The sequence below is a fragment of the Pelodiscus sinensis genome, chromosome 22 (genome assembly GCF_049634645.1).
Source record: "Pelodiscus sinensis isolate JC-2024 chromosome 22, ASM4963464v1, whole genome shotgun sequence".
Lineage (NCBI taxonomy): Eukaryota > Metazoa > Chordata > Testudines > Trionychidae > Pelodiscus > Pelodiscus sinensis.
The window spans coordinates 20,070,920-20,091,405 of NC_134732.1; the positions used below are offsets into that span (position 1 = coordinate 20,070,920).

At 50.9% G+C, this 20,486-nt stretch overlaps 1 long non-coding RNA gene across 1 annotated transcript; it reads left to right on the top strand.

Moving 5' to 3' along the window:
• The first annotated feature begins 389 nt into the window (after positions 1–389).
• LOC142819340 (uncharacterized) lies at positions 390–11,632 on the top strand. Its single transcript, XR_012897201.1, has 3 exons — positions 390–467; positions 8,728–8,832; positions 11,138–11,632. It is a non-coding gene; the product is annotated as an uncharacterized LOC142819340 (long non-coding RNA).
• The last annotated feature ends 8,854 nt before the right edge of the window (positions 11,633–20,486 follow it).

The following is a 20,486-nucleotide window of genomic DNA, read 5'->3' on the forward strand; positions in this document are numbered from 1 at the left end:
TTGGCAGGTCCAGTGTATGGGAGGAGGAGCCCAGTGGGCAGTAATCAATTACCATTTTATCTCAGACACAAATTGTTATAAAAGCTAGTCCAAAAATGCAGTAGCTGACTCTGCAAGTTCTTTTACTCTTTTTAGCCCTGTAGGAGCCAGTACAGCTGTAAGAGAGTGAGCAAGATGATGGGCCAACTAAAATCTGCTTTGCCTTCCCAGCTCTCCCTGGCCTTCATGGTCGTTTAGAAGCGCGGTTCATTGCATTCTTCAGCACTGTAATTGTGTGTCATGGTTCACCTCTCTCTGCCAATTAATTCTCTTTGCCTTTATGGAGTTCAAGTGACCCACCAATGCATATCGACTGGGTGTTGTTAAATCTTGCATTTAAGCTGCATCTTGTTCAGAATGGGATCTTGGAGCAAGGCGCTGAGGGGGGATATTGGCTGGCTCAGCGACATGGAACCGTGTCCAGCAAGGTAAGGGAGTTACACAAAGTGATACTGTCAGAAAAGTGTTTCTGTTTCATCATGCTGATGCCTTCAGAGCAGCACGGGAAGCAAATGCCCCGTGTTTTGAAAGTTTTTTAACCTCCTGGTGTGCTCTCTGGATTTACGATGCGACGCTGCCTTCTGGTTTCTGGGTGCTGCATCTTTTCACTTTTAAGGACTATCCCTGCAGATGGAGTTCTACAGCCACGGTGCTCTCCCTCACACAGACTTTACTTTTGTCCTTTCTTGTTTTCCTTAAACCAATGCAATTTAAGATGGTTGCCTATGGAAAAACAAAAAAAACCCCACAGGATTTAAAGAATGTGTCCTTAATATCAGTGAACAGCCAATCAGGTTGGGACACTGAGATAACTCTGAAGAAGAGCCACAGAAAGGATTACAATGGAGATTCAAATTCAGCTGAGCCGAGGCAGTGTGATCTAATGGTTAGGGCACTGAACGCTGTCCAGAAACCTAACAGCTGTGTCTAGATTGGCATTAATTAGCGCAAATACTTTTAACGGAAAAGTTTTTCTGTTAAAAGTATTTGCACAAGAGAGCATCTATATTGGCAAGCGTCTTTGCGCAAAATAATTGCTTTTGTGCAAAAGCATCCGTGCCCAGTATAGACACGCTTTTGCACAAGAAAGCTCCGATGGCTATTTTAGCCATCGGGCTTTCTTGCGCAACAAATTAAGGTGCCTGTCCACACTGGCCCTCTTGCGCAAGAAGGCTTATCCCTGAGCGGGAGCGTCAAAGTATTTGCGCAAAAAGCACTGAATTCTTACATTAGAACGTCGGTGCTCTTGCGCAAATTCTCGCAGCCAGTGTAGACAGACGGCAAGTTTTTGCCAGTCTAGATGCACCCAACATCTATTCCCAGGTATTCATTGTCACTCTTTCACCCATCCCATCCTTTATCAGTTTAGACTGTATGCATCTTGGGGCAGAAACTGCCACTCCTTGCATGTTGAACAATGTCTCTAGGCATTGCATTGATACAAATCATAACTAATATGCCACGCCTCCAGGTTTGGAAACACCTTCTCCTTTTGCACATAAGGGTTGCTTTTCCAGCACAGCTGCAGCCCCCTCTGGGAATGAGGTCTGAGAATGCACAGAGAGACTCAGCAAACTAGTGTGATTGTGCACTGAAAGATATATATGCAGAGGAAACAGATGGGAAAGGCCCTGTCCATAGGTTTATTATTTTGCTAAGGCCACTAAACTCGGACCTTGCTGGACCGCTAAACTGAACTAGCACTCACACACCAAGAAGATTAAAATGCTAGTGACTTCATAAAGCTAGGAACAACTCTCCAAAAAGGCAGTTCTCCATCTTATGGGGCAGGGATGGGGGTGGATTTTGCCTTTGTTCTAAAGGACTTTTCAGGGCGGAGCATCTGGGGAGATCTTGATAAGAGACAGCAGAATAATCTGTTCACTAGAGCACTGACTGTAACTCGATTCTGTTTTGCTGCACTCGCTGGAAAGTTCAGAGTGAGTGTCAGTGCAAAGCGAAGTTGGTGGAAGTTCAGGGTACTGGGCCCCTTGCAAGATGGAGATAAATTTCCTCCCCCTAGAATAGCCTTGCTCTTGAGAAGGCACATTTGTAATCTCAAATGGCTAGGCGCAAACCAGTACCCAGCTCGTGAAACTGCATACTCTGTACAGCCCTGCAGATCTCCGCTTTATATCCACGAGCATTTCATCCGCAGATGCCAATGCGCATCTCCGCCACTCAGGCTACGCCGACACTGTGGGTTTTTTGCGGAAGAGGCTATGCAAATGGAGCACTCATAGGCATATATTGCGTGCTCATTTGCATATATTCTTCCGATCCTTTTTGCGGAAGAGGTTTGGCTGTTAAAAAGCCCCTTGCTGGAAAAAAAACCCTTTTTGCATAAAACCCTGTAAACCTCATTTTTTGAGGAATAAGGGATCTTGTGCAAAAGTTTTTTTTTTCCCCCGACAAATGGCCCCGTCTACACGGGGCTTTTTAATGGCCAAACCACTTCCACAAAAAGGATCAGAAGAAATGCACATGAGTGTGCGAGATATGCAAATGAGCACTTCATTTGCATATCCTCTTCCGCAAAAAACCCGCCGTGTAGACGTAGCCTCATTCTTGTGCATACAGATGGGGATGTGGCTACAAATTTGGTATGAGCCAGGGCTCTGCTTCTCTGCAGCCATGGCGTTCCCTAAAGAAATCATCCATCCATGTACGGATTGTTAAGGAGCAGGCATTGAATCTCCAACTGACGGGCAAAATTCTGCTCTCGGACGTGCACGCCAGATCTCAGCTCCATCTCCACGTAGGATGCCCGCGTTTCTTACTGATGCTATTGGGAGATGAGAACGCGTCAGAGCCCCAGCCCCAAACAGCCAGCAACGTTAGCAAAGTGGATGTCTGGACCCAGATCCACATGCAGACTTGGTACCGTGGGCTCAGCTCTGACAATGGAATCTAGAGACGGAGGGAAGGCAGAACTCAGAGCTGGAATCGGCTTGCTGATCTGAGAGCAGACCCGTGCACCAGACGCCCGCGGGTTTCTAGCACAAGGAGACGTAACGTATCAAGTAACTTTCGTGTTTTGTAAAACTCCCCTGCTCCCAAAACTGGTTTGCACAGGCCTGACTTTAGAAACCTCGGGGTTTCTCAGGGATGAGGAACTGTATGACGCTGCCTTAGCCTTTGATGGTCACAGGGGTGGCCCGTCCATATAGGTGAACTAGGCAGTCGCATACGGCGCCACGTTAAATTGGGCACCACAAGCCTGACAGCACTATCGGTAGAACAATGGAACCTGTGAAAGAGACATTCCCGTCGTAATGAAGCCATTTGCCAGCCCCGGGTATCTACAGTCCGTTTCTGTATGTACAGTGTTTGTTAGTCCACAGGATGCGCGTTTCAATTTTGCTTTAAAATATTTCCTCAGTGTGTTGCTGAAGGTTATAAAATCGCATCTCTCCAAAGTTCCCCTCTCAGCTGCTGTTGGGCGTAGGGCAGGGGTCACCAAGCAGTAGATCCGGATCGACTGGGAGATCTTGGAACCTCTGACGGGTGATCCTGACCGGTTTGGCCAAGAGGCTGTCAAGTGCCGGCACTTCAACTGCCCCTCCCTCACTGCTGTGCATCTCCTGTCCTTTGCCTTGGCGCTGCCCCTCCCTGGGAGTGTCCCGCTTGCTGTGCAGGAGGGGGAGGGAGAGGAGGGGCACCGATGACAGGGTTCCCCCCTCCCAGCCTGTATTCTATCTCCACAGAACAAAGGGGGGGCATGGCCGTGCTTGGGATGGAGGGGGTTCACTGGCTGCTTTGGAGAGTGGTGCAGGCCAGGGCGGGGGTGAGCCTGCCTTAGCCTCACTGCTCCTCCATCCAGGAGCCACCTGAGGTAAGCAGTGTCCAGCTGGAGCCAACTCCGAACCCCTATCCAGGGCCGGATTAAGGGAGGGGGCTAGCCGGGCAGCTGCCCGGGGCGCCAGCCTATGGGGGGGGGCGCCTGATTGCAGCTGTAAGGTGCGCAGCGTGCCGGGGGTGGGGCCACGCATGCGCCCTGCACCCGCTGCCCGGGGCACAGGAATGGCTCAAGCCGGCCCTGCCCATACCCCGGGCATGATCCCCTCCTGCACCCTTAACCCCTGCCCCAGGCTCAGCTCAGAGCCCCCTCACATTGCAAATCCCAAAGACCAGAGCCTGTGCCCCAAACCTCTGCCCCCGCCTGGTGAAAGGGAGGCAGGCGTGAACTGGGGCGGGGCCTCGGAGAAGGGGCGGGAAGGAGGCGGGGCCAGGGTATTTGAGATTGAGGTAGATCCTGGATTGCATTTACATTCAAAAAGAGATCTCGTGCTTCAAAAGGTTGGAGACCCCTGGCCTAGTGGCACCAGTGTAATCGTACTGCGTAGGGCCCCCATCGATCCTAAGGACGGCCTTGTTTTCAGATTATGAATCTGACGTCAGCCAACCCCCTCCCCTCCCATTAGCTTCAATGGAACCACACCTAATGGTGAGCGCATGTCTTTTCGTGTACACCGGTCACAATATTTTGATCCAGATCAAAGAGCTGAATGTCCCCCAGACCTGGGGGTTCTCTCAACCAGCACACCTGTGCGTCTTTCACGTGCTCACCACCCTGGTGCGAAGGGACACGTCTGGGCAAGGTGGCGAGTGCTCCTGTTGTGATGTGCTGTGTGCCGGGAAATCCTAGCCAGGTCAGTGGAGTGGAGTGCTCAGTGCCGTGCCGGGCTGAGCCCCAAACACATCTGAGCAGGGCTGGCCTCCCTCTATTTTTAAAATGATCTTTTCATCTTCATGCACCTCTGCTGTGACCAGAGATCAAATGACCACAAGGATAGCGGGGGCTGCATGATGTTTTCTCCACCCTCCATAGAAGGGACTTTGCTGATCCCCATTCAAGACTGTGAGATGTTCAAATACACCAGTAATGCCATTCCTCTCCCCATGCCCATAGGAAGCAGCGCCGTGCCGGTCTCCTCACTGTACCATGGGAAATGAGGCCCTGTAAGGCCAAGCGACCTTCCCACAGTCACACAGCAATTCTGCAACAAGCAAAGGCTTGAGCCCAGCGTGCTTAAGCTGGTGCACTAACCACTAGGCCAGTCTTCCTTTCAGCACACCAGGAAGGCCAGGGGATCTCCCTAGGAAACGTACTCTTGTGCTATCGCCAGTCCGGGGGTTGCAAACCCAAGTCATGTCTGGAATCTGCATCCACATTTTTAAGAGCTGCTCTGAATTGCCTCCAAACCTCTGCATGTGCTGTTTGATTGCCTGTCAGGGATCTGCCGTAATGCCAAGGAGATGCAATGGTTTGTTGCCATGACGCGCCAGCGCAGGCCCGAGACCGACGCTTGTGGGCTGAGTCTGAGCCCAGTGGATCCTCTTTCCCGGCACCAACCAGAGACTTAGGGTCTCTGTATCACCAGCGTTACTTGCTTAAGGGGGCTGCCTTTGTGGTCGCCTCCCGGCATTTCTTTCTTTTGACCTTTCTGGGCGAGTGTCATTAATATCTCAAAATCACAGAGTCATAGAATCCTAGAACTGGAAGGGACCTCGAGAGGTCATCAAGTCCAGTCCCCCGCCCCCATGGCAGGACCAAGCACCCCCAGTGGTTCCCAAACTTTTCAGCATCACGCCCCCCTTTCTGATTTTTGAAAAACCCTCACGCCTCCTCCCCCCCAAAAAAACTTGTTGAGCAATAAATAAATAAATAACGGAGCAGGGCAGCAAAACTTAATATGGGGGGGTCACCTCGCGCCCCCCCCCCCCGGAATTTCTTCATGCCCCCAATTTGGGAACCCATGGTCTAGATCATCCCTGATAGATGTCTATCCAACCTGCTCTTCAACATCCCCAGTGATGGAGGTTCCACAACCTCCCTAGGCAATGTATTCCGGTGTTTAACCACCCTGACAGCTGGGAAATGTTGCCTAATGTGCAGCCTAACCGTCCCTTGCTGCAATGTAAACCCACGGCTTCTTGTCCTGAAATCATGCAAATCATGAAACTAAAGGACTGAGACTTGGGGGGTAATCAACTAACTTGCCAGCTACGGAGGCGAAATCTGAGCAACAGCTCCCTCTGCTGTTCTCGTGGCTAATCCTCTTGACCGAGACACCAGCTGAGTCCAGGCTCAACTGAGTCCATCACAGCCACTCGGTTTTGTCACCGAGTCCAGATTAAAACACAGGCCTCCACGGGGCCTGCCAGGGAACGGACTGATCCGTGCGCATTTTCCAGACGTTCAGTAGCTCACCTCTCAAGAACAAGGTGGCCACTGATTGGATTCCCAAGAGGCTTGCACCCTGCAAGAGCCATGTCGGCTCTGGGGTTGCATCAGACAAGGCGATAAACACAAAGCCAGGCTTTCTGATGGCTGCGGGATGCAGACACCGCCCTGCCTGTGGAAAGGATACATTTCGGGAAAGTCACGGATGTTCAGCGGCGGTTTTCAAACTTTTTTTCTTATCACCCAGTTGAAGAAAATTGCTGATGCCTGCAACCCAACATCATTTGACTAGCGCGTGGGCTCCCGACTGGGGCTGAGGAGGAGAACTTTGGGCTGTACGAGGGAGCTCTGGCTTTGGGGGGGGATCAGGGCTGGTACAGGAGGGGCTGACCTCGAGCAGCTCCCAGTCAGCGGTGTGGCAGGGGGAGGGAGGGCTAAGGCAGCTTCCTGGCCCTGCAGACCCTGCTGCACCCCAGAAGCAGCTAACAGCAAGCTCCCACCCAATGGGAATGCAGAGCTGGTGCTCGGGGCAGGGGCAGAGGCAGTGCATGGAGCCCTGTGCGCTCCCCCGTTCCCACCCCCCTACCTAGGAGCTGGGCCTGTTGCCGGCTGCTTCTGGGGTGCAGCGCAGTCTGCGGTGCCAGGACAGGCAGGGAGCTGCCTCAGCCCCCCACACTTAGTCACCGAATCCCCCTACAAAAAGGAGACCCAGCGCCCACCATTCCACCCCCCAATCCGGGGGGCACCACCCGTCGTTTGAAAAGCACCGATGTCCAGCACTCCTGCTAATGAGCTAGACCCCGGCAATGGAGACTGACCAACAATCCAGTCAAGAGCCTCCAGTTGCACTTTCTATTAAGGCGCCTTTGGAGACGGTTTCCGGTTAAGAGCTGATTCCGAGGTGCCGCTAGCACGTTGCGGACGTGCGCCATCTGTGTGGTGGATGGCTGTGAGCGCGCCGGGAGAAGGTGCGACATATGGTTATAAGTGACCTATTGCCCTGGTAGAGTCTATAATAATCTATAGCAGCTGATTAGCCATTTATTAAGCCATCTGCTAATCATTTCATAAGGCTGTACAAAGTGTAATAATCAGGCCGTTAATGTGAAGCATGCCTGATCCTCCTTTTACAATGTGGCTCCCATAGGACTGTGGATGGCAACCGTTCAGACCCCCAGGGCGCACGGAGCTGCTGGCACTCGTCCTGGTTTTGCGCTGGTATTTTGTTGGCAGTCGGGTATTACTACTGTCTATACCTAGAACATTGCACTATAAAACCACAGGGCCAGATTCTGATGTTGATTTTTTTTTAGTGGGACCACCCAGTGAGCAAGCTGCTATTCCATGGAAAAGTATCAGTGTGAGACACTACTAGACTGTCTTCCAGAAGCAGCTCGGACCAGGTTAGAGAAAAAGATCAGCTCTGATATGATATGATAAAGGCCTAAAAAATCATAACAGGTGTGGAGAAAGGGAATAAGGAAAAGTTATTTACTTGTTCCCATAACACAAGAACTAGGAGTCACCAAATGAAAAATATAGGCAGCAGGTTTAGAACAAACAAAAGGAAGTATTTCTTCACTCAGTGCACAGTCAATATGTGGAACTCCTTGCCAGAGGATATTGTGAAGACCAGGACTTTAACAGGGTTCAAAAAAGAGCTAGATAAGTTCATGGAGGTTAGGCCCATCAATGGCTATTAGCCAGGATGGGTAGGAATGGTGTCCCTTGCCTCTGTTTGTCAAAAGCTGGGAATGGGTGACAGGAGAGTGATCACTTGATGATTCCTTGTTTTGGGCATTGCCCACTGTTGGCAGACAGGATACTGGGTTGGATGGAGCTTTGGTTTGACCCAGTATGGACATTCTTATGTTCTTCCAAGACAGAGTGGAAGAGCATTTGCAAGGAGGGGTGTGTGAGTCTGTAGATGCGGTGTGTGGGGGTGGGGAGATGCAATCTGCTGTCCTTGTTATATCCGTTTTGTGGCTTGGAAGAGGACTTGAGACTCCTTTGTATATCTTTCTCCGGTCACCCTCGAAGAGAGACTTGCACAGGGCAACTGTTGAAAACCTTTTCAATCAACACAGACTCCTACGCACTTGGGAAAATGACGAGGACTCCTGTGCTGAAGCGTGTATGTTAGCACAGCTGAACAGAGCAGAAAATCGCACAACCATGAGCCAAAAGCAACATCCCTTATTTCCTTCCTTGTCTACTCATGTAACCTATAGGCCAGGAGTTAGAGACATTTCTGATCCGACTCAGCCACTACAAAACTCGCTGCTTGGAGGAAGCTTTCCATGGCGGCAGACAAGACAGCCCCTGATACAAGAGAGCATGTCAGAGAGGGATGGTTTGGAAGCTTGTTCCTATCCAGCCAGCATCGGCGGGTTTTGTCAGGCACTGACTTCTCACAGAGATTTCGAGCCCAGTTCAAGGACAGGAAGTTGAATAGGGCATCTCCAATTTGCAGACATCTCTGACTCTGTGACCATTTTCAGTTTGCATGTAGCTCCTGCTGAGGAAGAGGAGCAGGTGAAGACAGCTTGGCAACAGACACGGTAAGAAAGAGAGCCAGAGGAAGAAACAGAAGGAATGCATCAAAGGTGAGGATGAGCAGGTGGGGCCATCATGCCACCTCAGATTACCAAGATGGCAGATACTTGCCTGACGACCAGATCCCAAGCAACGGGAGAAGGGGAAGAGGTGGTGCCTACAGCCCTGTTTTGCTCTGGGGTTTGGACTTGAATGCAACCAGAATCCCCTTAAAATTTGCAGGATGCCACCAAATTCCATCTGGTTTCACGTGGCAAGGTTGCGCTAGTAAGGCAAGGTACTGGCCCAGCGACCACTTCCGCCCAGAGCTTAGGCATTCAGGTGGCTGTAGTCCCCTGAGGGAGCAAGGGATCTGTAGGCTACTGCTAGGCATGCTGGGAAGGACGTCAGGGGACATAAGAGGTGGCCTTCCCTCAAAATAAGGGGCATGTCTACACTAGATAGTACTTAGACTTAATAACTCCCAATGGAACAAAATCGAAATAGCATGTCCTCAAAATTAGTCTGAGGTGAGCTCCCTTAATGTGGATGCACTACCTTGACTTAGAGCCCCAGGAAGCACTGGGGAGTAATTAATTTGAATTGATATGATACGATACGATACGATACGATATGATAAAGGCCTATAAAATCATAACAAGTGTGGAGAAAGTGAATACGGAAAAGTAATTTACTTGTTCCCATAACATAAGAACTAGGGATCACCAAATGAAATTTATAGGCAGCAGGTTTAAAACAAACAAACGGAAGTATTTCTTCACTCAGCGCACAGTCAACCTGTGGAACTCCTTGCCAGGGGATTTTGTGAAGACCCGGACTTTAACAGGGCTCAAAAAAGAGCTAGATAAGTTCATGAAGGATAGGCCCATCAACAGCTATTAGCCAGGATGGGCAGGAATGGCGTTCTTAGCCTCTTTTTGTCCGAAGCTAATTACTCGGAGGAGTTATTTCAAAATAACGGGCTTGGTAATGTGGATGCTCCGCTTATAAATTCAACCTAAGGGAGGGGGCATAATTCTGAAATAAAGCCCTCGTGTAGATGAGGGCAAGGAGAATACTCTAGGATTCGGGGAGAGGGAGAAGTTCTCTGAGTTGTGGTTTCTTTGTGAGTCCCCAAGATGCTGTGGTTCTGGGCTGGAACAGGGCTGTGGTGGGTTTGTTGCCTGCTGGAAGGGACCAGCACACCCCATAAGAGGCGCATTCACCATATCTGCAATATTTTTAGATCAAATTGTAAAGTGGCCCAGTTGGCTAGAAATGCCCCATCCCAGACTGCACTGCGAAAAGGAACCTAGATAGCAGGAATGCCTCAGTGTCCCTTGGCCATCTTGGCTGTGTCTGCATTGCACTGTTCTTCCGGAAAAAGCCATGCAGATTGCGAACCGCAATTTGCGTTGCTTTTTCCACATCTTTTTTCGAAAGAGGCTTTTCTGACATTTAGCCCATCTTCACTGGGCCAAATGTTGGGGAAAAAAATCCTTTTTTGGAACATCCCTTCTTCCTCATTAAACCAGGTTTACAGGGATGCCGAAAAAGCGCGTCTGCTCCTCCGAAAAAAATGTCGGAAGAGCAGATGCATTCCCTGGCTGCGGCACAGTTTTTCTGGGATACCACTGGTATCCCGAAAAAACTCTGCAGTGTAGACAGAGCCCTTAAGACACTTTACAACAGCGACTATCTGTTACCATCCTTCTACGGAGCTGAAGATATCGAGACACAGAGAGCGGCAGAGACAGGACTAAAAACTTTGTATGGTCCTCAAAACTCCTCCCTTGAGTAGCAGAGCATGCTGGAGGGATGAGAACCCAGTCCACCACGTCGGCTTCCCAAAACTACCACTGCATCCACTCTGCCCAGGAGACTGCCTAATGAACTTCCAAAAATGGGCAGAGCATAGCTCTATCCCACAGATCAAGCAAAGGAAATGACATCAGGACCTGCGGCTCACGTCCCACACAACCACCAGCCTATCTGGAAACCCAGACAGAAGAAAACAGCAGCTAGGTAAAAGTGGATGGGCCAAATCTCTGACATTTGGCCCAGTATTCCCTGTGAGCTGAGCCCTTGGGCAGCCACCCAGGAGAGATTCAAGTGTGGCCTAGCAGATTGCCCACAGCATAGAGCGTGTGTTTCTATTGGTGGTGCACATCTGCGCTTGCCATGGTGCACAAAATTATTCCGCACATGAATGGAAAAAATTAGCAGGAATACCAACAGGGGCCATTTTATTATGGATATACATATGGATATACGTTTGATCCTTGATTGGTGGGATATTAGCATTATTGCAACAACAACAACGGCAACACTCCCATTGATGCTGGCCAGAAACACAGGGCTCTGCTTTTTGTGCAGGTATTGGCGCTGGTGGGACATAACCGTGCAAGGCCGTGCGGAAGCAGGTGGCGCTCCAGGGAATGGCAGTATGGACTCGCAGCTCATTAGAGCCAGCATCGGAGCCAGCAGGCTGCTGTTTATAAAGTGGCGGGGTTGGAGAACAGGACAGCTTCTTTCCAAAGCTTGACGTGACCCATGCAATTATCTCTGCACCCTCTGACCCGACCTTGCCTCATGCACCTTTGAAAGTCTAAGGAAATAAATAGATCAGTGCCCTGTCTCCGGCATGTGTGTTTGTTTCTGGCTGTGGTGTGGACGGGAGGTGTTTTGGGGGTAGGCTCGCTGGCTAGCTGGCCTGACCTATTGTGTTATTCTGAGCCACCTAAGCCAGAGAGCTGGTCACGTTGTTTGCTTTCTTGGAAGCACTTGAAAAGGGAGGAATTCTGGAGTCTTCTCCCCTTAATTAGCACATTTAATTGGTTCAACGTGTCACATTAACAACATCCCCAGCAAAAGCGGATCCCTGGGACCAAGCTCCCTCTTAGGACAGGTGCATGTTAGCTAGTAGGAGCCTGATCTGCAAGTCTGCTGCTAATGGGACTGTAACCCTGGTTAAGACCCTACATCAGGCCTTTCGCTGGGGGTCTGCCGAGCTCTGAAACCCTTACGCAAAGAAACTAAGGTTGCCAGGGGTCTGGTTTTCACCTGGACAGTCCGGTATTTGCGACCTCTATCCGGTAAAAATAACCCAGAAAATACTGGACATACAAAATGTCCAGTATTTTCTGTTTTTTCTCGGACGGAAGGCTGGCAGGGGTGGCGGGAGTGGAGAGCATGGGGATTTAAAGTCACAGTGACTTTTTTTTTTTTTTTTGCTCAACCAATTTTTTGTGAAAGAGTCACAAACCAGGCTGTCTACTGCTCCCACATCATGCCAGAAATCAGCTGTAGGTGGAGAATTGCTGGGGCACCTAACGGTAGGCACAAACTTTAGCCTTGAGTGGGTGCATTTTCAGAATGGAAGGGGCTTCCTTTCTTGCAGGGTCAGACTCCCTTTGCACTCAGAGAGGTGCACCCACCAACGTGATTGATTCATGGCACAAACCTCAGCATTTGTACTTCCACCTATCTGCCCGTGGACACTGGTCGCATACGTAATGCAGCACAGCCTGCAATTTGCACCATGCAAGTGTGGGCAAGAAAAGGAAGGTGCGCGCTGCAGGCCCTCAGATACACTGGGGCCACATCTATACTTACTGCACCAGAGATTGATCGATCTTTTGGCATTTGATTTAGCACCTCTAGTTAAGACCCACTAAATCAAACGCTGAGGGTGGCTCCAGCTGGCGCTAGTACTCCTCACAGTCGCAAGGAGTAAGGGAAGCTGGCGGGGAGCATTTGTTCCTGTTGGCCTCCTTCCGTGAAGATGGCACCAAGCTCAGCTTAAGATAAACCAACTCCAGTTATTTGCATAGCTGGAGTCGCATACCTTAACCTGAACCTCCAGGTCTAGCATAGACCTGGCCTAACTCTCCCTCTATGGAGATTTCAAGTGGCAGCAATCGGATCTGCGGGCATTACCGCTATTTCTAAACATCAGAGCCGGGAAACGAATGGGCCTAGGGAAATATTTAACCTGGGGAACTCCTTGCCAGAGGATGCAGTGAAGATGAAAACTTTAACAGGGTTCAAAGAAGAGCTAGATAGATTCATGGAGGTTAGGTCCATCAATGGCTATTAGCCAGAATGGGTAGGAATGGTGTCCCTAGCCTCTCTTTGTCTGGAAATCGATAACAGGGGAGGGATAATGTGAGGATTACCCATTGTGTTCCCTCCCTCTGGCATTGGCCACCATCGGAAGAGAGGCTACTGGGCTCGATGGACCATGGGTCTGACACACAACGGCCGTTTTTCGGTTCTTATGAATATCCCAAAGAACAAGAGGAAGGCCTCCAGCACGTTGAGTGGATCCTTTATGGAGGATTCATGGAAGGACACGGATGAGAATCGTGTAAACAGGAGGCTGTGGGAAATCTGCGATCTCCATCAGTGGCGAGGCCGCCCGCATTGACGAAATCACGCATCTTCCAAGTCTGGCTATTCTGGGCACATCGCTCACAGGCGGGGGGGCGTGTCCATCTGGGGAACCAAAAGGAGCGGTGCTTATCTGATGACAGCAGATGGAGCTGGTAAGCAGGGACGGCTGAAAGAGAGAGCAGGAGACGGACAGACAAGCTGACAGGCCGGAACTTTGGGGAGGGGGGGGGGAGTGCTGCAGCACCCCCTGGCTTGAAGGGGTTTCCATTATAGACAGGATTTACAGTTCAGTCCAGTGGTTCTCAGCACCCCCCGCTGTACAAGTTGTTCCAACTCCCCTTGACAAGCTCACATGGTTTGTTCTTCCGGTCACCAAGAACAAGGCCCAAATTCTCCTCAGGGCTAAACATTCAAGTCTCTGATGAATTCAGTGGACACCAGGTGGGGATTTAGTCCTGCATGTTCATAAACAGGATCAGGAGGGGGAAAGGTGAATTCTCGGGGTCTAACTTTACTGCAGAGTTAGCTCAAAAGACCCCTCTTGAGTAGAGCAGCCACCCTGCAATGTAACATGCCAGCAGCTGTGTCCACACGGGCGCTGGGCTCTTTCCTGGGTGGCACTAGGTATTTGGGGGCAGAACCCAGAGTTCCTAGCACGGCTGGAAGCTGAGCCACTCTGTGGATTCTTTCCCAGTGAACTTTTGGGGAGCTGCAGGAAGTCCTTGGAGGACCACTGCAGCGGTGCCAGCCTATGGCCACAGTGCAGCGTGGGAGTGTTAGCAGCTGCTGAGAGGTTTCATGTTCAAATCTACCTGGTGGCGGTTACACTAAATGTAGCTTTTGCTGGTAGCAGCCCAGCCAGCTTCAGCTCAAAGCACCTGGGGCAAGGTTCCCTCGAAGTTTTTCCATTCATGCGCGGAATAAATTTTGTTCTGTGCACCAAGGCATGTGTGATGTGCACCACCAGTAGTGATACATGCTGCCGGCTGTGGGCACTCTGTTAATCAGCAGGGTGGGGTTTGTGCAAGCACTCAGCTTACAGGGCACGCAGAAAGTGATGACGTATTGGGTATGGATGGGACTGGAGCTCAGAATAACACTTGAGTTAACTTTGGGGGAAGACAAGTGCAGTGATGCAGATGTTGTACTTTGCATGAAAACCAGATGTAGGAATAACCAAAGGGAGGAATGAAAAACGCATGATGATGCCAGTGGGGAAAGAAACCCACCAAAGCATGCCCCTGGAGCAGAAATTGATCCTGTTCTCAATGATCCTGGTGTCAAGCAGGAATCAATGGAGTTTAGAGTTGAATTGGGTATGTCTACACTGCAGAGTTCTTCCGGAAAAACAATACTTACATCCATGCTGCTATTGTAATCTTTCGAAAGAAAGTTGAAAGAATGCAGGGGGTTTTCCAACAGTGGTAAACCTCATTCTACGAGGAAGAAGCCTTTTTAGGAAAAAGGCACGTGTGAACGCGGAAGAGAGTGTTTTTTCGAAAGAAGAAAAAAGCACAGGTACCCTGGTGGCCACTCTGTCCACAGTAATCACACCTGAAATGCGAGATAGCATCCAATCAATGTGGATGCTATCTTTCGAAAAAGCACATTGCTTTTTCGTTGCACTTTTGCTGTGTAGACACGCTCTTTCTAAAGAAGTTTTTCCGGAAGATCTTTTCCAGAAACGCTTCTTCCGAAAGAAGCCTGCAGTCTAGACCTAGAGGCCAGTTGTTTGCTAAGTCCTGCTTGCTGGCTGGACTTTACCAGCGCCTGAGTCAGTGCCTCCTGGGGACTAAACACAACTTTGTCCAGGTCTAAAATTGGAGTTTCCTTTCCCTGCACAGACTGGGGTAGTTCCAGATGAGGATACTTGTGAAGTCTGGTCAAAGTCCCATGGCAAAGCACACAAGGATGGGAGAGAAGAAAATGCATTGTGTGATCTTCACAGCCTGTTTATATTTCTAAATCCAGATCAATAATGCCAGCATCTGCTCCACTTGTCCGTGGCAGAGGGCAGCAGCTTCTGCAGCTACGTCTCTCTACTCTACGAGCTTGAGGAGTGATTCCCCGCGAGTATCAAGAGCGTAGCCACCGTGGCGCACGGCTGAGCCACGCCGAGTACCTGAAGCCTGTGGTACGTCTTAGGCATGTCTCAGCCATGCTTCTGCTGCTGCACCACTGCTGCTAAGACGCGCACAAGCCTGCCGTGAGCGCGTGTGTGTGTGGACACGAGCAGAGGAGCCACACCCCGAGCTCACTGTGTAGACGAGTGAAGTAGTGAATTAAGGAGTGAATGACTCACCCTTTGCAATGAAAGGGCAGCAGGAAAGAGACAAGTGCACAGTAAGGAGTGCGGGAGAAAAAAATTGAATGGATTCCACACACACACACACACACACACACACACACACACACACACACACACACACACACACACGCTTCCAAATACTGTTGCATTGAAATCAAAACACCGTTTTGTGGGGAGGGCATCTCCCAACCAGGAGCTAATAGACTGAAAACATAACAAGCATCACAGAGTGTGTAACTACGTGCACCAGGATGAATTACAGGTGGGGCAGAATCATCACTTAACTACCCTGCCAGCTTTTTTCAACAGGGATTTTGAACTAGCAGCCTGGCACAAATGAGCACTGGATTCCACTCGATGCCCCCCGGGGGATACCCCCCTTGCAGTGAGGAACTGTCAGGTGGCAAACAGCTGCTCTGGCAGACTGCTGTTATTCCAAAGTGCCGCGGGTGTGTGGAATACAGCAAGGATCCTCCATCCATTAAAGGCTCTTAGGAATGTCTACCCTACATTCTTTTTACGGAAGAGGCAATGCAAGTGAAGTGCTCATTTGCATTTTCTCGTGCTTCATTTGCATGATCTCTTCTGATCTGTTTTGCGGAAGAGGTTTTTGCGCCAAAAAACACAGTGTAAACGGGTCCATTTTGCGCAAAAAAAGGCCTTTTTGCGCAAGATCTGTATACCTCCTTTTTTGAGGCCTAAGGATCTTGCGCAAAAGGGGGGGCATTGTGCAAAATGGACCCGTCTACACTGCTTGGTTTTGCACAAAAACCTCTTCCGCAAAACAGGTCGGAAGAAATTATGCAAATGACACACAAGAAAATGCAAATGAGCAAATGAACAAAACGTAGTGTAGACATAGCCTTACAGTTTAAGATAGCATCTTAGGCTTGATCTAGACTACCACAGGCTGTCAAGCTAAGTTACCCAACTTCAGCTCCGTGAAGTACATAGTTAAAGTCAATGTGCTTAGATCGTCTTACCACGGTATCTTCAGGAAGTCCATACCGGATGCTCCTCCGTCGACCCACTTTGCTCTTCTCATTTAGGCAGAGTATGGAAGTCGATGGAAGAGCGCTCAGCAGTTGATTTAAGATGCAATGAATTTACCCCCGCTGGATCCATCGCTGCCAGTCGAGCCAGCGGGTAGTGAAGGCAGCCCTCAGGCTAAGTCCACACTGAAACTTTACTGTGCTGCAACTTTCTGGCTCAGGGGTGTGGAAGACCACTCTTTCCCCTCCCCAGCGTTACAGTGCTGTAAAGCTCCAGGGTGAACCGGGCTACTACGCGGGGAGCCACACTTCTAGCCACAGCAGCGCTTGAAACTTTAAGTGTAGACAAAGCCAGACCCCTCAGCATCGAATGGATTTAACCCACAAGGCAGGGGCATGAAACTCACCCCTTTGTACAGATGGGGACCCGAGGCACAGAGACACTAAATAACACATCCAAAGTCGCAGTGGAAGTTTGTGGCAGTTCAGGAATTGAACCTACATCTGTGGCTAGCCTCTAAACTAGCACCACAGCCGCTCTCTCCTGCCATCTCTCACAGCTGCAGCACCAGCCGAGTCCCGGCTGATTCCCCAGATCAGCCCAAGATTCTCACTTGCACTGATAACCTTGGACACGCTCCTGCGGTCTGCCTGGGGCCTGGAGAGAAGAAACAAGAGGAGACGTGCATGGGAAAGAAGTTGACTTAACAACACACAAACCCCGCCGCCACAGCCTACCTGCCTTCTAAATAGCCACCAAGGCAGAGTCCAGCGCAAGGAGATTTCTTTCTTCCACTGCACCTATTCATCTTGTTTCAACTAGAGTCAGCCTCAGAGAGACACCCTTTGGTCTCCCCGGCAGCCTCTGTCTACCAAGGGGACCTAACTGCAACAGGGAAGGACGTGCCGGTAAGGGAGACAGAAAGAGCACCCCCTTCCTCTGAGGGATGGAAAAAAGCTGTCAGACGGAGGCTACAGCAAGTATTCTGTGAGGAATTATGGGGGCACCATAATGGGAAGTTAGGCCGATATACGTATGCCGCTCAGGAGTTGTGAAAAATCCACACCCGGAGGGGTGCCGTTACACCGCACTGACCTCCAGTGTAGACAGCGTCAGGTCGCCATAGCTACCGCCTCTTGGAGAGTTGTGAAAAATCCACACCCGGAGGAGTGCCGTTACACCGCACTGACCTCCAGTGCAGACAGCACCTGGTCGCTGTAGCTACCGTCTCTCAGAGAGTTGTGAAAAATCCACACCCGGAGGGGCGCTGTTACACTGCACTGACCTCCAGTGTAGACAGCACCAGGTCGCCATAGCTACCGCCTCTCGGAGAGGAGTGCCTACGCCGACAACAGCCCTGCCCTGGGGGAGTTCTGCTCCAGCCCAGCGCCTGAGCTGCCTTTGCGAGCTTACTGGCTGTCCCCGGCACTCCCACCCAGCTGCTGCGTGTGGCCGAAGATGCCATTGTGGCGGAGCTGGTCTGTACGGAAAATGGAGACAGAACTGTCCCTCTTTCTTCTCCAGCACGTTTTGGACCAGGGCTTTGCCAGCCGGCTGTGGTTTCCACCGGGCCCACTGCAGGGAGAATTCCACAGCCGCTGTTCCACTGGTGATGAGGGGGTTGAAACGGGGCCTTCTGGCCTTGACAACCTGGCTCTTGCTATGAAAGCGACTGTGGCCACGGCCTTGGTGCTCTGAGCAAGGTGCCCTGTTTGGGGAGGACGCTAGTTGTAGAAGCAGGCGCTAAGGCTTAGCCCAGGGCTGGAGCACACAAAATCTACTAGCCTTCCCCCCCGCCCAAACCTCTGGTGTGCGAGGGGTGTGTGGGGAGTGTCTTTCTTCTCATGCAGGGGCCACCTCTGTAAGTGCGTAGGGTTGGTCGGATGGTTTTTGCTTCTCACTGACTGATTTTTCTGAGCGTCAGCGGCCCCCAACCCAAAACAGGTTCCGAAGTCCTGGCTTAGCCCCGGATCAGATGCTCTAAGTAACGATTTTCAGGGCCAGCCACGGCCAGAGATAACGCTCTTCCCACCCTTCACATTCATTTTTGTCAGGCCGCTTCCAAGCCCCAGAGCGACACCTGCTGGAACAGACCAGAACATGTTCCCCTCAGATGCAGAGGAGCTTAATTTCCCTGGGCCAGAAGCTTGTCTCTCTGAGGATAGAACAAGAAGCAATGGGCTTGAACGGCAGCAAGGGAGGCTTACGTTGGACATTTGGAAAAAGTTCCTAACTGTCAGGGTAGTCAGACACTGGAATAAATTGCCCAGGGAGGTGGTGGAATCTCCATCTCTGGAGATATTTAAGTAGGTTAGATAAATGTCTATCAGGGATGGTCTAGACCACTGGTCCCCAACGCGGTGCCCGCGGGTGCCATGGTGCCTGCTGGGGCATTTATGTGCGCCCGCTGAAACATCTGGGCTGGTCCTGCCTCCGGAGCACGGCACATGCATGGTGCCGGCCCCGGGCGCGTGGCACATGGGCAGCCCCTGCCCCAAGCGTGCGGCACATGCCATGCTGGCCCCAGGTGCAGGGCGCATGGGCAGCCCCTACCCCTGGTGCGAGGCGCATGCATGGCCCCACCCCCAGAAGCACGGCGCGTGAGTGGCCCCACCCCTGGACGCCCAGCACATGAATGGCCCCGCCCCTGGGTGCCTGGCAGCCACGAAAGGTTGGAGACCACTGGTCTAGACAGTATTTGGTCCTGCCATGAAGGCAGGGGACTGGACTCGATGACCTCTCAAGGTCCCTTCCAGTCCTAGTATTCTATGATTCTATGATTCTAAGGTATGTCTAGTCTAGACTACATGCCTCTGCCGACAGAGACATGTAAACTAGGCTACCCGACATAGTCAAAGAAGCCGGGATTTAAATATCCCCGGCTTCATTAAAATAAACATGGCCGCCACACTGTGCCGACTCAGCTGATCATCGGCACAGCGTGCGAGTCAAGACACGGATCAGTCAACAAAGGCTTTCCCTGTCGACCGATCTGCGTATTGACTCGCACCAGTAGAAACACACACTGCCGACTATGGGTGCTCTGCTAATCAGCTGGGCAGCATTTGACTTTCTCCTGGGTGGCTGCCCAAACACTTAGCTAACAGGCAAAGCTGAGGGAGTTACATTACTACGGGGAGGACCAGTGCTAACGAGGTCAGTTCAATCAGGGTGGATGTGGCTCACTGCCAACAGTTGATGAGAAGGCGTGAATACCATCGGGGGTAAATGACTTTCTCTAGTGAGCCAGCCACTCCCCAGGCACATCCACACTGCAACGCGATTCCGAAATAACTTCGTCCACGTCTACACAGCAGGCAGTTATTTCGAAATTGTGTCCAAATGCTGTCAAGATGGAGGGCTTCTTCCTCCAACTCCTGTGACCTTTATTGTATGAGGAGTAAGGGAAGTTGAAGGAAGAAGGCTCCATTTCGAAAGAAGTGCTGGGTAGACGCTCCCTATTTCGAAATAAGCAACGCAACTGACGTAGCTCATTTGGCGTCGCTTCTTTCGAGTCAAGCCCTGCACTGTCGACCCAGCCCCAGTCTCTATATTTGAGCCCAGTCTGATTGTGTCAAGTTTGCATCTGAATTCGGTTTCCCGCTGCCGTCTGGTTTTGAAGGGTTGTTTTTTTCTGAAGTCTGGCCCCTTTCCAGTCATTCCCAAAAGAGGAATATGGTCTTCTGCTCCTTTCGAATGCTGTGTAACCGCCACCAGGCGGATTTGAACCTGGGACCTCAGTATAGTATCCTCTACTCTCTGAGATAAAACCCAGCTGCCTCCTAGGCCATGCTGTAGAGGTCTCTTGGTCTTATCTGTTGCTGTGGTCTAGGTGCCACTGCATTGGTCAGTGAACCACACTAGGGCTATTTCTACACTGGAGCGATATTGCGCCAGAGATATGCAAATGAGGCCAAGCGTGGAATATCGCCGAGCCTCATTTGCATATCTAATGAGCAGCCATTTTTGCGGAAGAGGCTCTTGCGCCAGAAGGAGCGTCTACACTGCCCCTTCTTGCGCAAGAAAATC